The sequence below is a fragment of the Phyllostomus discolor genome, chromosome 9 (assembly GCF_004126475.2).
Source record: "Phyllostomus discolor isolate MPI-MPIP mPhyDis1 chromosome 9, mPhyDis1.pri.v3, whole genome shotgun sequence".
Taxonomy (NCBI): domain Eukaryota; kingdom Metazoa; phylum Chordata; class Mammalia; order Chiroptera; family Phyllostomidae; genus Phyllostomus; species Phyllostomus discolor.
This window is the reverse complement of record NC_040911.2, coordinates 9,614,226-9,634,182: the sequence shown is the minus strand read 5'-3', so window position 1 is coordinate 9,634,182 and position 19,957 is coordinate 9,614,226. Positions and strand designations below refer to the sequence as shown.

Here is a 19,957-nt window from a genome sequence, read left to right as displayed (position 1 = left end):
AGGTGTGTCCCTACTCACACTCATCGAACCATCCTCTCATACGATGAACCAAGTGAGAAGAAGTAGACAGGAGTTTGTAGGAGACCATTCTGCGTGGCGTGGGCCCAGGTCCCAGTGGAAAGCAAGGTCCGATGCATAGGACCCACACCCACGGATAGGTTCTCCTGTGGGGAATCAGGCCTGCATTGTACCTAGGCTGCTTTGAGACTTGCTTTTGCTAAAACTCCCTCACCCTGAACTGAGACAGCAAGTGCTTACTGTAACTTCCTAAAATCCATGCTAAAACTCCCCAGTATGGAGTGTAACTGGTTCAACCACTTTTGCCTTTTCATTTGCAAACATCCCTCTTCTGTGATGTGATTAGCAGCACTGGCTCCTTTGTTTTCTGCAACAGGTAACCACCTAAAGCGAACCTGGGCAGAGTAAGTGAGGACCATCATGTAATGGGCCCAGAAAAGAAATAAAGGCTGGTCAGGGCAAGGGCTGGGGCTTTTGCTCCTTTTGAGAGAAAAGCCATGCTGTCCCTTTTCCTCCACAGAACTCAGTAGTCCATGTGAATTTCTCGTGCCTCATCCACAATGTGGGGGACCCCACAAGCCGGGAGTTCTGCAGTAAGTCCACATGACTACGAAGCCCAAGTTGCCAGTGACTTTGCACATCCTGGTCAATGTGCAGTGACCTCCAGCAAGGGACACCATGCCTGACAACCACAGGCTGTGCCCATGGAGCATAATGTCAGGTTGTGGAACAAACAACCCCTAGTCTATATTTTAAGTTTGATATTTGGCTCTGGCCAGTGCGGCTGAGTTGGTTGGAGCGTTATCCTGTAAAGTGAAAGGTTCGATTCCTGGCCAGGGCCCATACCTAGGCTGTGGATTTTGTCCCCAGTCTGGGCATGTATGGGAGGCAACCCATCGATGTTTCTCTCTCTCTCTTTCTCTCTTCCCCTCCACCCCTTTCCTCTCATTCTGGAATAAAAAAAAAATGAATGAATGAATGAATCAATCAATCAATAACTTCTACAGGTTGCTATTTGCTCATCATGAATTTTTTCATTAAACATCTGGTTTTGTGAAGCTCTGCGTTATAGTCTGACTCTCTGTGGTAACTGAGTGTCTAGCACTCCCTTACATTTTGCTCCAGGGGCCAGTGGCTCCCATGTCACCCTGATCCCAGCTCTGCTCGCCCGCAACCCAGCCTCTATCCTAAACGTGAGACATCTCCAGAATAAATCTGGACTCTCCGGTGAGACATCTCCAGAATAAATCTGGACTCTCCGGTGTGCTGGGTGTGCCGTAGCAACCACAGACCTCAAACCTGGCTCACCTCCCTACACTGACCAACTCAAACACCCACCCACGGTCAGTCACGAAGCCACTGGCGTGGTTACTGACTGTCGGGGGGTCCAAGTGCTTGTGTTCAAGTCACCCTTGTTTTACTCACTAACGGCCCCAAAGCACAAGAGTAGTGATGCTGGCGATTCAGACCTGCTAAAGAGAATCTATGAAGTGCTTCCTTTCAGTGAAAAGGTTATATATGTGTAGAAAAAATTATACATATATGGTTCAGTGCTACCTGTGTTTTCCACTGGGGAACCTGGAATGCATCCCCTGCGGATAAGGGGGTCTACCAGATGTCTGTGCACATTTCTCTGTCTGCGTGTGGATGTCTGTGTGTAAACTGTCAACATAAGCATCAAATTTCTTAATGGTTAATGTGTCATTTTATTTAATTTTTCCATTCTATATTTCTAATATTGGCCTAAAATGAATTTAGAATATGTATGTAATTAAATCAAAACAAGAAAACAAACAATAAATCCCAATAATGCTGTCCTTTCAAAAGAGTGGCTTCTGTTCGGTTTGAAATTTTTTATTTAACAATATCCACAGTTTATTTTTAGGAGGCCACATTCCTTGCTGAGATGTACAAGAGAAACAGTGCTAAGTACATATCAGTCTTGGGATTCACACGACCCTTACACGCATACTTCCTCACTCAAGTCTCACCGTAGTTCTGTGGACTGTCAGTTTCCTCGTTTATAAACTGGAATGAGGAAGCCCACAGCAGCTAAATGCTTTTTTCTTTTTCTATATTTTGTACCTAGTAAAAAATCAGACTTCAAATAATGGTTTTCACCACAAAAACCAGTGTTCAATATAGTTTGATTTTTGTTTCTTCCACTCTGTTGTATGTTTTTTTTTTAAACTTTATCGACAAATTCTATGGAAGCTACCCTTTGGATAGTTTAAGATTTAGTCTTGCTATTACAGTTAAAGGATTAGAGATTTGAAACTGTCTTTTATGCATACAAAAGCATTGTCTAGGTAAAAAAAAAAATCCTGGGGATTCTAAAGAAATACTTTTAGAAGTAAAATATGAGTTTAGCAAGGTCACCATACGTGAGGCCAAGAAAGAGCCTTATTGCCTACTATCATGGCAAACTGTTGTGGGTTCTTACAAACAGCTCTGGGTATTTGACATGGTCTCGCAGCTTCGTCTCAGCAGAACACAGTTATCTATCTCCCAGGCTTGGGGGAATCTCTCAGAATTTTTCAATTTAGGCTTCCTAGTTTTCCTCCCAGCCTCTTAAATGCGCAGGTTAATATTCAGTAAATAAACTCAAGGTAAGCGTGAAATTTCTGGAAGCGCTTCTCTGTGTCGCTTTTGCCTCTGGGAAACGCTGTCCGTGTTGTAGGCCACGTCGGCCGCCCCGCACTTGTGTCTCGGTCTCCACCACGCATCCGACCTCTGGGCTCTGGGGAAGCCCCCCAGACCTGCGGTGGGCTGCACGACGTGCTTCGAGGTGGAAGCCGGGAGGACTGTCGCAGGTCACCTTGTTTTCCCCTTCTCTTAGGGATTGTGGCAATTCCCTCCTTGCTGTTCAGCATTTGAACAGTCGTTTCTTGTTTTGGCCAGTTTTCTGGTTGTTTATGGTAGGAAGCGAGACCCAACCTTGATTTCTTCATCACAGCCAGAAGCAAAAACATAAACTTTATCGTATTAAAATAAACAGACCCATTATACTTTACTGCAATTTTTATATTAATAATAAAACACGATATAAGATTGTGAAGACATTTAATAGCCATGGCTATTATCGTGTATTCTCCATTCTTATGGAAGATACTGGAATGGAAAGTTTGAGGTGCTGATGACGCTAACCCGCTGAGTCGATGGTCTGCCAAGCCGGGGAGTGAGAAGGTGGCACACGGACAGGTGAGGAGTGTAACGTCTTTTTTACACTGAAACAGTTTCAAATGTGCAGCAGTTATAGGAGGGTTTACCTATATGAGTGTTCTGTGCTGTGTAACCAATTGCTACACACTTAGAAACTAACACAACACACGTGTGTTATCTCAAAATTCGCATGAGTCACGAGACCAGGCGTAGCTGCTTCTGCTCAATCTCTCAATCAAGGTTTTGTACAAGGCACCGCTCCCTCCTGGACTCTGGAATCGTCTTCCACCCTCACACCGTTCTTGGCAGAATTCAGTTTCTTACGGCTGAAGGACGAAGGTCCCCATTTTCTGGCTGGCTGCCAGCTTTAAGACACGCTCAGCTCCTGGAAGTCATGTCTTACCAGGTGGCCTCCTCAGAGGCCTTCTCACGACACAGCAGCTTACTTCTTCAAAGCCGGCAGAAGGGGGTCGTCTGCATTCTCGTGCAAAGGGCTCCCCTGTTTAGCTCAGACCAACTTTGGATAATCCCCCTTTGATGAAGGTAAGACAGCCAGCCACTTTGAGATCTGATTTGCATCCACAAGGTCCCTTCCCATTGGCCAGAGAGCACAGAGTAGTCACAGAGTGCCACCCTCATAGTCCTGGGTCTCACCCACAGTCAGGGAGGTGGGCTTTTGCAGGGGGCGCCTGGCAGGGAGTCATCTCAGAATTCGCTCATCAGGACGTTCTTTATGCAGCACCCCTGTTCTAAGCTTTGCCACATTTGCATTTGCTTCCATTCCCTCCGTGTGTTTGTGTGCAAATACCACGTGAGAGTAGGTTGTGTATACACTGTCCTTTTCCACATAAAACTTGAGTGCATGTTGACTAAGGGCAATGATATTGTCCTACCCACACTATAGTACACTTTTCAAAGATAGAAAAGTTAACATTGATATATGACCTATGATTTTCATATAATGTACAATTTATATTACAACCCCATCAACGGCCTCAGTAATGCCCTTCACGGCCGGTTTTTCAGTAAGCATGAAGTCCGGAATTAGGACCGAATGTGGTGGTCAGGTCCCCGTCGTTCCCCATGACCTGCAACAGTCCCTCAGCCTTCCCATGTTCTTCAAGCCATTGTTTTTGAGAATACAGGACAGTTCTTCTCCACAACAGGGGTTGACCAACTCCATCCTATAGGCTGAATCCAGCTCTCGAGTGTTTTATGGGCAGCCAGAGAGCCAGTATTGGTTTCTGTATTTGGGAGGGAGTGGGTGAAGAGGCAGGAGGATTAGGAAGTACAAACAGGTAGTCACAGAATAGCCATGGGGGTGTAAAGCACAGTATAGGAAGTGGAGCAGCCACAGAACCCATACGCTTGACCCACAGATGTGAACAAGGGTAGAGGGAGTGCCTGAGGGAGGTGGGGGGTCCTGGGTGGGGCGGGAGAAAAATAAGGACAACTGTAACAGCACAATCAAGAAAATAATTTTTAAAATTTTATTTTAATTGTTCTTGCAGTACAATTTTCTATCTTTTACTCCCATTCCAGCCCACCCCCCCCAGTCCCTCCCTGCTCCCTCCCATTTCTACCTGCCCCTAGTTTTTTTCCATGTGTCCTTTATACTTGTTCCTGTAAACCCTTCCCCCTTTCCCTTGAAATTCCCTCCCCTCTCCCCTCTGAACACTGTCAGTCTGTTCTCTATTTCAGTGTCTTTGGTTATATTTTGCTTGTTTCTTTGTTTTGTTGTTTAGGTTCCTGTTAAAGGTGAAAGTCAATAAAATATTTTCTAAAAATGTTTTAAAATGAAACACAGAAATGACATAATAAAAACCATATGTGACCACCCAAAGAACATAAAATATTTTCTATTTGGCCTTTTATCAAAACGGTTGGCAGATACCTCTTCTAGAATGTATCTCACTCTGGGTTTCTTTGGTTTGCTTACAATAGATGCAGGTAATGCACAGTTTGATTTATTATTTTTAGTGTATCGTAACTGGAGGCACACTGCATCTGTTTCCCCCCGATCAGTGCTATTAATTTTGATCTTTTGGTTCATCTGGTTTCTTCACTTTACAGTTAATATGTTCTCTTTGTGTGGTTAATAAGTAATTTGTGAGACAAAACCCTTGAAGCTGAAAATATTATCAACAATTTCCCTTACATATGGCATCTGTGGACAATTCCCAACTGAATCCATTTCTCCTATGCACGTTGTAAAAATCAGCCACATCTCCAAGAACCTTAGTTTCCTTCTAGTGGAGAATAATATGTAGAATCCACCTTACCAGTGCCAAGTATGCTACTGATTATTACTGAGGTGTCAGCGTTTCCAGGACGCAGCAGGTCCAGCTCAGGAAAAGTTCGGAGAGGGAGGAGACAGAAACGTCAGCAGGTTTGGGTAGAGTAACAAAGGGGACGATTCTCAGAATCCAGGGAACATCACGTTCCGGACGTTTGGACGCCAGGAGAGCAGGAGAGCGCGTGACCAGGATACGCAGCTCCCAGGTCAGCGCCTGCCAGTCCGCAGAGGAAACATGTGAGTACGCCCGCATGCCGTCTAACCTGAAGGAAAGGCAGATTCTAAAAGAAGCGATTGGGAGAGAAAAAAGTGACAGGAGGACAATGTTCGTGTGAACAACATAATGAAATCCAGTATGTGAATCAGAACATGTTTTATCATTGGGATACGTTTTTGTCCCTTAGAGTTGGCCATTATGTGTAAGAAACTATGTATTTTATTACAAGGAGACATACAATCTCTACCACAAGAGGGGGTGACGTTATGGAAAGGTGGGTGAGTAAACTCAAGAACGCGCACAGCGTCGCCCCGAAATCGTGCTGCAGCCGGCCGCGGCCAGTTCGAGGTGGCAGCAGGGGCTCGGGTTGCAGACGCGGGCGGCAGCGGCAGCGGCAGCGGTAGCGACGGGAAGCCGTGGCTTCAGGACTGAGTCATGATCTTGAGCCCGCTTCTCCACTTCCATTTGTTTGTGGCTTTCGGGAAGTTATTTAGCCTCTTTGAGGCTCAATTTTCCATATTCCATGTACACGTTGAGCGTGAGGGTTAAATGAGATGGCGAGTCTCCAGGGTCTGTCCACAGTAGGCGCTCGATGGACCGCGAGACTGGGACAGCTGCTCATGTGCTCACTGGGGAAATGGGACTTCGTGGTTTTTTAAATAATAGCAGAATAAGGAATGGACTGGATTTGCTGCTTAAATACAGAAACTTTAAGTATGGCACTGATAGAGCCAATTCACTGTTGGCTCCAATCAAGGCTTCCAACCACAGACGGAGTGGTGTGTACTGACACCAAGAAGAGTGACAGAATCTGAGTGAACAGCAGATACACTAGCAGCACGAATATGTCAAGCACTGGAAAACTGTTTCCATCTGCTGCAGATGCTCTCGGATCAAACATTATTTCTATGAAGAACTGTGTGAGAGAGCAGAAAGAGGAACAAAAGAGAAGCTAATGTATTTGCATCATTATTTGTGGAAGAATCAAGAAGTTACCTGATGCCCTGGCTGATGTGGCTCAATGGATTGGGCACACAGGCCTGTGAACCAAAGGGTCACCAGTTCAATTCCTAGTCAGGGCACAGGCCTGGGTTCCAGGCCAGGTCCCCAGTAGACGGCGCATGAGAGGCAACCACACATTGACGTTTCTCTCCCTCTTTCTCCTTCCCTTCCCCCATCTCTAAAAATAAATAAATAACATCTTAAAAAAAAAAAGAAGTCATTTGAGAATCTGATGAGTTCAAGTATCACAGAAAGACCCGCCTACTTGGACTTAACAAATATAGGTGTAAAGATACAGGAATTGCCACGGAGAAAATTGGTGGCATTACAGTGATCGTCTCACCATCTCTGACACTCCAGTAATCTCACTCCGATACAAAGAAGACTTTTTAAAGAAAACAGAAAGGTAACACTTGGTTATTCCAATGTTAATTAGAATACCATAGTGTTAAGAACCTGATCACTATTTTGAGTGAAATTCTGCCACTACTTCATATCATTTTCATGAATGTAAAAATATAACCCTCGTGTTATAGCCAGATAATTAAAGCACTTTATTTTCAGTCGAAATGTGCTTAAACCCGTTGCCTCCAAAGCTCAGTAATATAGAAGCCTTACTGAAATATACCTCCTGTTCTGGAAGATCTTGCCAGCCGGGTATCAGTTGTCCTGACGTAACCAAGGAGCACATCGTTTGGTGACAGCAGACAGATGAACTGTCTAAGTGATGGCATGAGTTACAAACCAGCGTTTCCCAAGGCGGCTTCATCATTTCTGCGTGAACAGCAGTATCGATGTGCAACCAGGTACTGGACGTAGCTGGGAGCCCCGCTGGGAGGGGAGACATCTGACCAGGGAAGAATGGCTCACAAGGAGGCCGGGCACGTTCACTGTTGTGGTGGTGTATCCACCGGTATTCGCTGACCTTCTGGGGTGTTCACGCTCTGATTAAGGACAGTCGTCGGACACGAGCAGAAGATGAATGAAGGCATTTTAAGGGCTGATGCTGTGATGGGGAAACTTTTGATTTGCATGACTATTCATGTCCAGGATTTTTAAAGCTCAGGACTGAGATTGTGCATGTTTCTCCACAATTTAGGTTTGGTTTGGGGTAATGATGAGTGAAATCAGGCTGACGCATCTTTCATGATGTGTCTCCAACCCTCTCCCTCTCCCTTTAGACCTCACTGCCTGTAGCTTGGTCTCATACCTGGGAGCCTGCAGTCCTGGGAGATGAACTGGGCAGCCATTAGCACCTGGTTCTAGAAGACAAAGACCCACTGAATCATTTAAGGCGGAGATGTAATATGAGGACAGAAGCTGACCCAGCAGGGAACTCCAAAGACTGCAGCACTTTTGCCAGAAAAGACAATGTTAGACAACGAAGGAGCAGCCAAAAGGTAGGTAAGAAAGCCAGAAGATATGTGGAAAACAGACTGAGACATCATGAGAGGAAGGGAGAGAGAGAGAGAGAGGGAGGGAGGGAGGGAGAGAGAGAGGGAGAGAGAAAGGGAGAGAGGGAGAGAGAAAGAGAGAGAGGGAGAGAGGGAGATCCACAGGATTTGAAAACCCAGACAGCTTTAGTTCACTCTGTAAGAACAGCTTTGGTGAAGTGCTGGAGGCAGAAACTAAAACCAAAGCGCTGGAAGAGTGTGGTCCCTGTGAGAAAACGCAGAGTATCTGCGTGCACACGCCGTTTCAGGGGGCGGCAGGGAAAGAGGAGTCCGGGCAAGTGGAGGTGGGACGCCAGAGGTGTTAGAGCACGTTGAAACGATGAGGGAGAGTTTAGGACGGGTTTGGTTTTACAGAAGAGCTAGTGGCGACACGTAAAGGGAGGCCGCAGATCCCACACTGAGGAACTGAGGCTTTATTCTGTGGCCGAGGGGCGCCTGCTGCACCCTCCCTCCCACCTCCTGCCACGGCTCGTCAGTATTGATGGTGTGCTGATAATTGCTCAGGCAGCCGCACTGCGGGGTCCCTCTGGCACCGGGCATGGCTGCGCGTGCATAATTAAGCAGGACGTGTTGCTGAATAGAAAATGTATACTTCAGAAGAGCACAGGTCAGAACACAATGTAAACACTTTGGTATGGTTAAAGGTTACGGAAGTGTGGAGAGTGGCTTGGAATCTCATGTAATTTCCCCACCTTCTTGCAGAGGGTTTGTTTTGCTCTTTGATTTGATGTGGGGTTTTGTTTTCCTCCCTCAATTTATTCCATATAAAATTGATCCACGAAGCTCGCTACCCAGGCGAAAAGGAAAATGGATGCAGCTGGCAGGGTGAAGTCAGTCTAGCCCTTCCCAGGCTCCCAGAAATCCACCACGACTTCCTGCACCCAGTCTTGTGAGAGAGAGAGTCAATGCACAGAATCGATGCTGAACTGTGTTGTGGGGAGGGGGATGTTATTTACCTTATTTAAGGGAAAGGTCTAACCCACAGGAAGAAGAAAATTCTGCCGGGACTGTAAGTGGGATAGTCCACATGGAGTGGAGAGGAGGAACAAGAAGGTCTGAGATAGAAGAATCATGGTAAACACTGTGGATGGAACATCAACTGGGATGGAATGAAAACATCCGGATAAGTTGGAGTGAACCGGAGGACACCACACTGATGTCTCTCCGGCCCAGGCCTAGCCTGGGAAGACAGTCTTTCGGAGGAATTTGAAATCTGAAGCATCACACGCAAGGAGCAAAGGAGATGGAAGAGGGGGCGTGGCTTGTGGAGGCTCTGGGCCTAGGAGGCCGGATGCAGCCTTCCGTCTCCGCTTTGCGCAAGAGCAGGGAGCTGAACACCGGGGTTCGCTTGCCGCGGGGAGCTCGCACGTGTGTTTCCCAAGGGCAATGGTTTTTGAAGGTTATTGTAAGTAGAACTAACTTTCAGATGTTCCACTTCCGCATGTACTCCTTCCAAATTGTACTGGCTCGAGCACTCATGAAGAACTCACCCCTTCTCTTTTTACAATAGTCCTTCCATTTACAAAACAGGAACATAGTTTTGGCAAGTTGCCCCAGTTGTCAAAACTTAGAGGACACAATGCATGAGACAATTTTAAAGACTGGTATTCCTGTTGAGACAGTAAATGCCTCTAATAACTGAATTAAGAAGATTCCTTTGTAAATCAGGTAGTTATTCAGTCTTTAAGTTCAAAAACTCAGGTAGGGTCTCCAGAATTGTCAACTGTTAAATCACTAAAAATACTCTTGATTATACATCGCTGTGTGAAGTCTGGCATGTAACCAGGGGAGACATAAAGCGATCGAATGACACTGCCGTAATAAAACCGCTGCCGCTCTCCTCTGCCCGCGTGGGTGGACGTGATTCTGAACACTTCCATCTGCGAAACGTCGTTAATGACTAGATGTATTAGTCTCGTTTCATTCAATCACACATAATATGCCCCCATAAATTCCTAAAATAATTGAAACATATCTTCATCTCCCGTATATAGAATGGATTTTCAATAAAACTTCTGCCTTTTTAATAGGTATTCATTAAATTTTATAATATATTGGGTTCTTTAGATTAACCAAGGGCTTATAAAAGTGGAACTGATAAAGACGAAGAAGCATTATTTTTTATCATTTAGAGCTATGGTCACAGAAACAGAAAAATTAATTTTATAGGAAAGCACGGTGGGGCAGATCAGTTATAGATTTTTTCCTACAGTAACGCTGTATAAAAAGCAGCACCACCTCAGGATCACAGGGGACCACACTGCTTTGTTCGCTCCTCTGGAGAGGCCGGCGGTGGGCGGGGTGACTGCCTGTCCTGGGCTGGGCTGGCCCACACACCTGTGTTTCTCCCCGGGGACTGACCTGGGGACTCTCATCCCAGCTTCGGGTGTCTTTTGCCCTCCAGCAGCGGGCAAGCCCAGTCGTCCAAGAGCTCACAAGCCTCGACTTACGTCCTGTTTCCCCTCATCCCATTGGCCAAGGCAAGTCACACTGTCAGTCCCAGGGCCAGACCGGGAAGACAGTACCGAGTCGTGTGGCAAAGGACGGCTGAAGCATTAACATTGGTTTTGCAACCTACCACGGGGTGGTAATTAAAAGGCTTCCAAGCATTAAGGTAGATAAGAATACATTCTGGAGGGAAAGTGAAATACAAATATAGCCTGTAGAGGGAAAGGACCGTGAGAGAATGTGTGACTTTGAAAGAAGAGTTTGTTCAATGTTTTTAATATAGATGACGGTGAATAGCAAATCATTATGAATTCAATTACACTGGATACATTTTTTTAAAGTGATGCAGCAGTTCTATTTCAAAATGTCAATATTTACAACACACTAAACTTATATCCTTTGCAACTATTTTGATTTACGATGAAACGAAACCAAAAATGTGTGAGCAGTGATTGAATAGATCTTCAAAATTATTTCGGGGCTATGGAAGCAAAATAAATTGAATTCCAACGATGAATTTCCCGAACCCGAGGAGGAGCGGCGTTGCTGAGAGACAAGGGTGCCGGGAGCAGCCCGGGCCTGGTCGGAGCTCACCATGTCCGGGCGCCTCCCAGCAAGGGGTGATGATGACAACAAGGCCCACCTACTCCTTCAGGAAAGAGTTAGATACGAGATTTCTGTGTCTCATCTCCGTATTAACCGAGGGACATGGGAAGTCCCTGTGTTAACTCAATAAATTCTAGGCCTGTGGCACAGCTAGAAATCCTGAATTAGACTGTAGGTCTGCACAAACGAGTCACGGGGTCACAACAGCATTAAGGGCTGGGATAGGGAGTGAACCAACCACACGGCCTAACTGATGGGGAGCAGAGGAAGGACGCGCTGAAGGACGTCTCATCCCGGGACCACACACTCTGTAAGATTGAGGACTGTGACTAGTTATCATCTGCCAAATCGTACACCAAATTTCAGGTCAGCTCACACTGGCAAAAACAGCATGGAAAGGCACTGAGCAAACCAGCCGGGTCACATTCCAGTGGACACAGTGAGAACCCGGGACGGTGGCTAGAAAGCAGGAGGAACAGTGTCCCGACCAGAGGAGAGAATGAACACCAGACACAAAGCCAACTCCCTCCATCCTGGGGGGGAGGCTGTTGGCTTTTCCCTGCACCCGGGCAGTGTCTTAGGAAGGAGCAGGGGTCCCCTTACCTCCCTGAGAAGTAGGTTACCTCTGAGTTATGACCCACGAGAGACGGTTAAAGAAGAGGAGACTGAGATGTTTGAATGAAAAGGATTAAATGGTTTCCGACAACCACATGAGTGTGAGCTTCGTTCGGCATGCGAGGTGATACGGTATTGGGAAATTCATGCGGCATAGTTTGTCCAGCTAAGTTGCAGCGTCCTTGAGTTACGGGAGAAACTCAGTTCGTCTTGCTGACGCAGTAAATTACAGATGAGCAAGTCTATTAGCGCGCAAGCAGGGTTTATGAGTGCTATGTTCTCATGGAACGGAATAGGCTTTGCCAAGGTGGGCATGAAAGGCATAGGTTCAAGCCAGGGCAAGGTAAGGGCAGCAAGAGCATCAGCTCCTTCATTCTGAGGACTTCTGTGGTTGGCGGGATGGGAGTGGGGGAGTTACATGTTGATTGGCAGGGAAAGGTGGTGCCAGCTTTCCCAGGGGGAAGTGATTACCCAAACGCAGGTATCTGTTAGCACGAATTCTTATCTTGCTCCACACCACATTTGTTCGTCTTGTTACAAAACAGACATGTGACAGGAGGCAGTTAATTAAAGTTAATGCAGTTACCCAAAGTTACTTACGCGCCGTTTCTGTAAACACCAGGGATCCCTTGTGAAACAGGTAGTGACCAGAGGTAGGCAATCAACCAAAGTCCTTTCACACGCTGCTTCTTTGGACACTGTGGGCCCCCTCCTCTTCCCCTTCTAGACCTTGGGATGAAAGCACAGTTTCAAAGGCTTTCTTTCCCAGAGAGTGGGAACGCTACATACAGAAGTTCAAGGACTACCCCCTCCTGTGCTAGGATGGTGGTTCTTGTGCTGTTGGAACACCTGGCGATCTTATCGGCCCAGACTCAGGTCTGCCGAGTTAGTGGGTAAGACGTGTCCTCCTCCTCCTCCCTGCCTGGGTTAGCTATCCATCCTACCCAACACTTACATAGACTTGGCTACGAATAACAGTAACATTTAAGAATATAGAAACTTATGTATGTTATAAAATGCCAAGCAAAATTTAAATAGCCTATTTTAGATAACGATGCAGGGATTTTAAGATTACCGTATAGTATTTTCTTTCATATCCATTTAAGTAATTGGATATTTAATTATTCAATATTTGAATTAACTCAAGGAAGTATAAATATAAGGTCATTTAGAAGAAAATATAGATTTGGAGGTAAAAATCATCCGTCCAGACAAGAAATTTCTTATCAAGTCATTACAATCTATTATGCCTAGGCTGTGGATTTCTTTCATTTACTCGTTTTATGAGTGCCTAGTGTCTAGCTTTGATGGAACAACCAAATTATGCAAGTACTGAGATTTAGTCCTGCCTGGAGCAAGCAAATTAACTAAATGATTTCTCAATTTCCCTTCCAAGGCCTATGACTTAATGAAGTTGTGGGAAAGACGAATGAACATGGAATGCGTGGGAATGCCGTCACCCTTGAGTGTTTGCCTCTGGGGGTGCGGGTGGCTGCCCGGCCTTGAGAGTGAGGGACGCGTGGCCTTTCACTGAAGGACTGAGACTCATCACATGCACCCATGAGGACTTTCCCAAACCCACTAGGGCCATTGCTCCGGCCCCTTGGTCGTGCGGGCAGAGCAGCAGGACGGAGTGCAGTCCAGGACTGGGGTCAGGAAACGACCCAGAAAAGGCTACACGGGGTGAGTGACGAATGGGTCTGCGTCAGCCACCATCCAGCCAAGACACACAACTCACAGTAGCTCTTTCCATAGGGAGGGTATAATGTGCAGAATGAGGCTGGTATAAAGACTTGCTAACTATATGAACTGAAAAGTCAAAACAAAACCCAAAACACTGAGACGTGGTGGGGGCAGCACCTGCTGGGAGCAGCCACGGCAGCCACGCTGGAGAGGAGGCCCGGGGGTGCTGATACACGGACTCCTCAAGGGGGGACGCTGGCTGGCAGGTGCAGGCGCCTCTAAGGCTGGTCTCTTGAGTGTTGCATACATTCCGAAGGGGAGTTAGCAGCTGCTTCTCCAAAGACCTGCAGCTGTTGGGTGAAGAAGTGAGACTGGGGGCGTTGGCCAGACGTCCACGGGGACAAACTGGAACCAGTGGGTCAATAAGGCCTCGAGACCTAACGCACAGCACCGTGATGAAAGACAGTGACACTGTATTACAAACTTCAACGTGGCGAAGAGAGTAGACCTTAACTGTTCACGCCACAAAAATGAAATGATAATTACGTGACGTGGTAGGCATTAGCTCCCTACAGAGGTAATCATATCACACGACGTCAACGCATCAATCAGCAGCCATACACCTTAAACTTGCACAATGTTATAGGCCAACTACATCTCAGTAAGAATGCATTTCAAAAATGAAAGCAGCAGGAAACAGATGAGAACAAGTCTGTTCTTCCTCCCCCTGTTGTGCGGCCCCCCCTCAGCGCCCCTATCGGCAGAGTCTTGCAAGGAGATGATGGCAAAGCAGAAGTGCGCCTTTCAGGGTCCAGGCTCCAGCCAGACAGGGCGGAGCATGGGAGGGGGAGTTTGAAGCCACAAACCAACAGCTCGACCATTGGAAGAGGCCAAAACAGTGTCAACAGCAGTTTCTCGAGTCCACAGAAAGACAAATGCATGAAAGTGTACCTCCAAAAGACAAATACTAAATATTGAAAGTGGTAGAAAGAGCGAATCCCTAACAGTTATAAAAATTATTTTTGCAAAGCATCTGTAGTTCTGGTTTACAAAAAGGCACAAGCTGCTGCTGATCAAATATGATATCTTTATATTTAATTAGAAAAAGCTGCTGACATTGAGGGGCGAAATCTTAGATGGTTCCAGTGTGGAAGGCACTCAAGGCTCGGACGTGCGGTTCTGGAGGGGAGAGGGAAGACTGGAGCCGACAATCTCCAGCCCTGGCTCTCTGAGGTCATCCAGCTCAAGGGCCGTTTCTTAGCACCAAAAAGCAGTGCAGACCGAGAACCATTGGGATTGTTCAGGTAGGACCTAATGAGCAAAACCACCATCACTGAGCTTTGTAGTTGACAACCCGGTCCAAAAACTTAATCCAAGTGTTAGGCACGACCTCTGCAGAGCTGTGCCGTGAACACGCCTGTGCGTGGCCTCTGTAGAAATAACGGGGTGCCCACGTGGGAAACACGAGACAATCGGTACCCTGCATTCTGTGTTGGGTATGTTTCCTTTGCCATCCAGCTGACAATTCCCTCCCACTTTTCTGCGCTGTTCAGACCACAAACCACATGCCAGATAAGGTTATGATCAAAACAAAGGTCCAGACAATGAATGAGATCATTGCTCTAAGAAGAGACAAAGCTGTTCTCTCCAGACTCATGAAGAAGACATTATAAGTTGAAGAGTTAACTTTTCCTGAAATCATAGACCTAAAGGATGACAGAAGTATAGAACCTCAACCCACTGACCCTTAATCAATAGTAATTCTCACTACATAATGTCACCTCCCTAATATCAATATAAACAACTTTAGTGGTACTGTCAGGAAAGCTGGATATGAATTAGAATTAGTTTTTAGATAAGACACAAACCAAATTAGATGCTGTCATGACATGGGCCGTTTCCATTTGTCCCCACACCCACAGGCCACCCAAGGAGGCCTGTGAAGGCTTAGATCAGCTGTGCCGTCCCCAGAACCACGTGCTTCACTCTGACTCAGTTAATACAGCTTGACTTGGGAGAAGGCATATTAGCAAATGCCACTTGCAGGGCACACAGGGAGCAGGAGCATGTTTAACCCACTTAACGAATCTACCACCAGGTTCTGGAGTGCCGAGTTTGTATGAGCTGCCGAATTAATAAGAGGAAGAAGACGTGGTGCCTGTTGCCAAGGAATGCACATTCTCCCTGAGTCACATCACAGAGAGACAATCTGTAAAGGGTCACCTGTTTCATCAAGATAGACACAAAATGCCACGGAACGGAGATGGAGGACACGAGATATGTGTGGCATCTTTATGTAAGAACCAGCTCATCCCCTAATGTTTTCCAGTTGTGACACATACAACATCAGTGTGCTTAACCCCATTATTCAACTCCACAGAACAATCCCCAAAATATTAGAAACATTTTTCTTTAGTTTATTAGTAGCCACTGCAACTTCTAAGGCAAGCAGCAGGCTTTCACAGACACAGGGGGGTTCACAGACAAGTCTTGGAGTTAATTTGGGTGAATGGCTCACAATACAAGACCCCTTTGCAAGACCTCTCCAAAGTGTTTAGTGACCCAAAATATATGGCAAGCAAGTCAGCCTGTGTGTGTGTGTGTGTGTGTGTGTGTGAGAGAGAGAGAGAGAGAGAGAGAGGGAAAAACCAGTGTGGGTTTACAAGGCCTGACACGACAGGTTACAGGAGAAAAGAGGCTCAGACAAAGAAAATAAGGGAGAAAATGGGAACAAGTGACCTGTTAGGAAAACCCATTTTTCTTATGTACTGTTGTTTTTCTTCTATATGCCAGACACCTAAAAGGCGTGCCAAAGAGCAAACGGATGGTGAAGGGAAAACTATATATTTATACACAGGGTGGGGCAAGAGTAGGTTTACAGTTGTTCACATGGATAATACAGTAATTAGTACACAATCATACAAGAATAAACCTTGTGTTTTATATACTCATAACTGTACTTTTTACTCACCCTATATATATAAAATAGTCATAGAAATGAACAATCATACTCAAGTAAATCTCTAAGTAGATTTACTTCAAGTAGATATTCTCAGTATACAATAACAGTTACAAGAGTCTTCACTGCTTCTAAATCTCTCTCTTGCTGTCTCGCACAGCCACTCAACGGGAACCATTCCCACTCCAAGTTCACAGCGGCCTGAGGCAGACAATCCTGCATTTTGAGGTTCCAGAGGAGTGGCAAGAAGAAGCCTTTGCTCACCGTCCATCAGCATTTCAGACCTGAGCCTCTGTTCTTCAGGAATCGGAAAGCAGGACTATTCCCACCAGGCTGTATCAGAGCCAGAGGGACACCCACAGATTTTAAGGAAGAGAGGCAACCCGACAGCCGTTTGAGATCTGTCGGTGCGTCAGCCTACCCAGACCCTCGACCCACAAACTTCCCACGTCCCTCGCCGGCAGGAAGTCTGGATGCTGTGGCCGCCACTACTCTGGCGATACTCATGAACACACCCTTGGCAATTGCCTTCTTCATTCCTGCTTTCAATAAGCTCTTAAAGATTCATTTATCACTTGCGCCATGTGGAGACAAATGGAGTTCATTCGGCGCAGCCTCTAATTAATTAGTTTGCTTTCCGTGCTATTAGTGGAGGCACAAGCACATCCATTAGCCTTTGGGGGGTTCTCTGGCGCGGCCTGCGAAAGAGGTCTGTTTCACAGCCCTGCGAGGTGCTGACACGGGAATGCTCTGCAGCCCCAGCACAAAGTAGGAGAGCTTCCCAGGAAATCAGCTTTTCCTCTGGCCCGAAAGGTGAGATAAGTATCTGCAGGATTGTGCTTCTCTTGAAGTGGCCGTCGTTTCACCGCGATTTCCACCCGTCAGGCTGAGGTTGGGCGGTTAGGTTGCTAATTAAGTTAACAAGTGCCCTGTGTGGCTGAATTTGGCAACAAGCTATCTTACTGACTGCTCAAGAGGAGGAGCAGCATTTCCGTAATGGTTCTGTTTTTCAGCTTGGAATTAAGCTACAACTCTAATGATCCCCACAAAGGTTCATCTGATGCGCATGTTCAAAAGGCAGAAAAGGAGGATATAGTGTTTTGAGCATTGGATATGCGTACCTTTTCCTTACAGATGCACTGCTCAGCGTAGCTGAAACAGGGGTAATCACCTGTGTGCATTTTTAATTCATCAGAATTCAAAAGCAACATGTTCTCTCTGCCCAGCTTCCTTCCTCTAGCTGGTGTATTCCCCAACTGCAAATTGGCTTTTAGTAATGAATTTCCCTTGTAGTGGGCTAATTATGGAGTGTGATTTATCTTCTTGTTATCTTCTGTTGATTTGCCCCTCCTCCCATTTCTAGGCGCTAACAGGTAATTCACTGGCTCATTTATGCAATAAATGTTATTGAGCATCTACTACGTGCCAGACATTGCACTGGGCTCTATGGACTCAGAGAAAAAAAATGCCTAAAGTAGACTCCTGATAGAGATCACAACAGCAGAACCATGCGTTTATTCCGCCACAGAAAACCACAGTGTGGGGAGAAATGTACTGGACTAAGATCCCAGAGACCAGGACTGAGTCACAAACAAAGAAAATGAAATAAATAAGTTGTCTAATCTTTCTGGTCCTCCTCATCAGTTTGTTTATAAAGTGGCGAGTTGGGCTATTTGTTCAAGTCCCTTTCAGCAGGTTTCTTTTCTTCTGTTTTTAAAATATTTGTATTGAGGTAAAATTGGTATATAACCTTACGTAAGACGCACAACATTGTCATTGGACATCTGTATACACTGCAAAGTGATCACCACCAAAAGACTATTATCACTCATCACGGTATAGCTGGCCCTCTCCACCCATTTTGGCCACACCCCCAATCCCCCTCCCCTCTGATAACCGCCAATCTCAACAGGTTTCTTGAATAATTCAAAATCTCTCATGACTTATCCTCACCCAAATGCCATTTCCTCAACCTAGACTTCCTTTATCCTTCCTGCCTCCATTTCCATATGTTACTCATATGGCCACTCAGCAAAGTCTGCAGTCCAGTTGGCTGTCAGCTGCCCAGTTTTGATGACTGCACTAGTCTGTGGGACGGCACCACGGGGGAGCTGGGTGATGAGCATGCGGGATCCCTCCATGTCATTGAGCAACTTCTTAAGAGTCTGTAATTATTTAAAAATAATTCACATTCTAAAAAAATTCACAACCTACCTCAAAAATAAAACCAAAACTGAAATCAACCCACGCTTCCATTTTCTCTGTTGTAATGTTCTGACTGCACTATAGTTAGTTACAAATCCGCCTGCCTCTCTTGACTTTAGACGGAGAGAGAGAACTGCGTCATACTCACCTTTGTATCCTCCACAGACCTTATAATAGTTGCTTTTCTAACCTGACTTCATTTAATTAAATCCAACAAACAAGGTTCAAAAGACTGGCTAAAACATCTTACACCTCTTGTCAGCGAGGCACTGCCTAACACTGCGTTTCCCCTTCAGTGGCATTCAGCAGAATCTTTATGCAGAACGTGGCTGGGCATGCTGTTTGCACGCTCATTTTCCCCAGGTGCCTGCCAGCAAACTGTGGCCGACAGACACACTCACCTGGATACCAAAGACAAAGAGAGTTAATTAACCAGGGGTGGCAGAATGTAGCACGTAAATAATGGAGCTTGATAGAAATAGGGGTTATGCTGCATAATCGTGCAGGTCCTGCCATATCCCGTTCTGGATTTAGTTTGCAAATGGAAGACAATTAAAATGAAGAGCGCTCCGATGTGGTTCTGAAGGTGCTTCCCCGGAGGCTTTTTGACAACGTGTGATTCCAGCATCAAAAAATAAAGCATGTATAGTGGACACCTAGAGAGTCACACAACAAGGAGGGGCTCCGAAAGGTCATTGCTACACACCTATGACTTGTGCTTGTAAAAGGTGGTGGCTGCTGGCATCAGCTAACAGTAGCTACTAAGATAAAGATTGCCGTGCCTATATATTTTACTACTTGGGAAGGAAGAAACAAAACCATCTTTGCTCATAAATGACAAAGCATCTTTGTAGAAATCTGAAAGAATTGAGCAGAAAACTCCTGGAACTGATGCAGATTAGAGCAGGGGCACAAGAAAAAATGGACACGTGGATTTGAAGTTAAGAACACAATACTGTCTACATTAGTGCCACCAAGAATAAAATATGTAGGTATATGTTTAACAGAAAAAGCAAAAGCTCTGTATGAGAAAAACTGCAAAACTTTGAGGAACAAAGTCAAGTAAGAACTAAATAAGTGAAGAGAGAGTTCACAGTCACGGACGGACTCAATTGAACAAGATGTGGGTGCTTCCCAACTTGATCTGCAGATCCAGTGGGATCTATAGACCCCAGTAAGTTATTGTGTGGATATCAACAAACTGAAGTTTATAGGGAGAGGCAAAGGACCTAGAGTCGTCAGCACGATATTGAAGAGGAACTACAAAGTGGAAGGACTGATACCACCTGAAT

The 19,957-nt window shown here is 45.8% G+C and overlaps 1 long non-coding RNA gene across 1 annotated transcript; it reads right to left on the bottom strand.

Moving 5' to 3' along the window:
• Nucleotides 1-419: 419 nt before the first annotated feature.
• LOC118496882 lies at nt 420-18,054 on the bottom strand. Its single transcript, XR_004899444.1, has 3 exons — nt 18,042-18,054; nt 1,576-1,587; nt 420-625 (listed from the first exon to the last, which is right to left on the bottom strand). It is a non-coding gene; the product is annotated as an uncharacterized LOC118496882 (long non-coding RNA).
• Between the last annotated feature and the right edge of the window lie 1,903 nt (nt 18,055-19,957).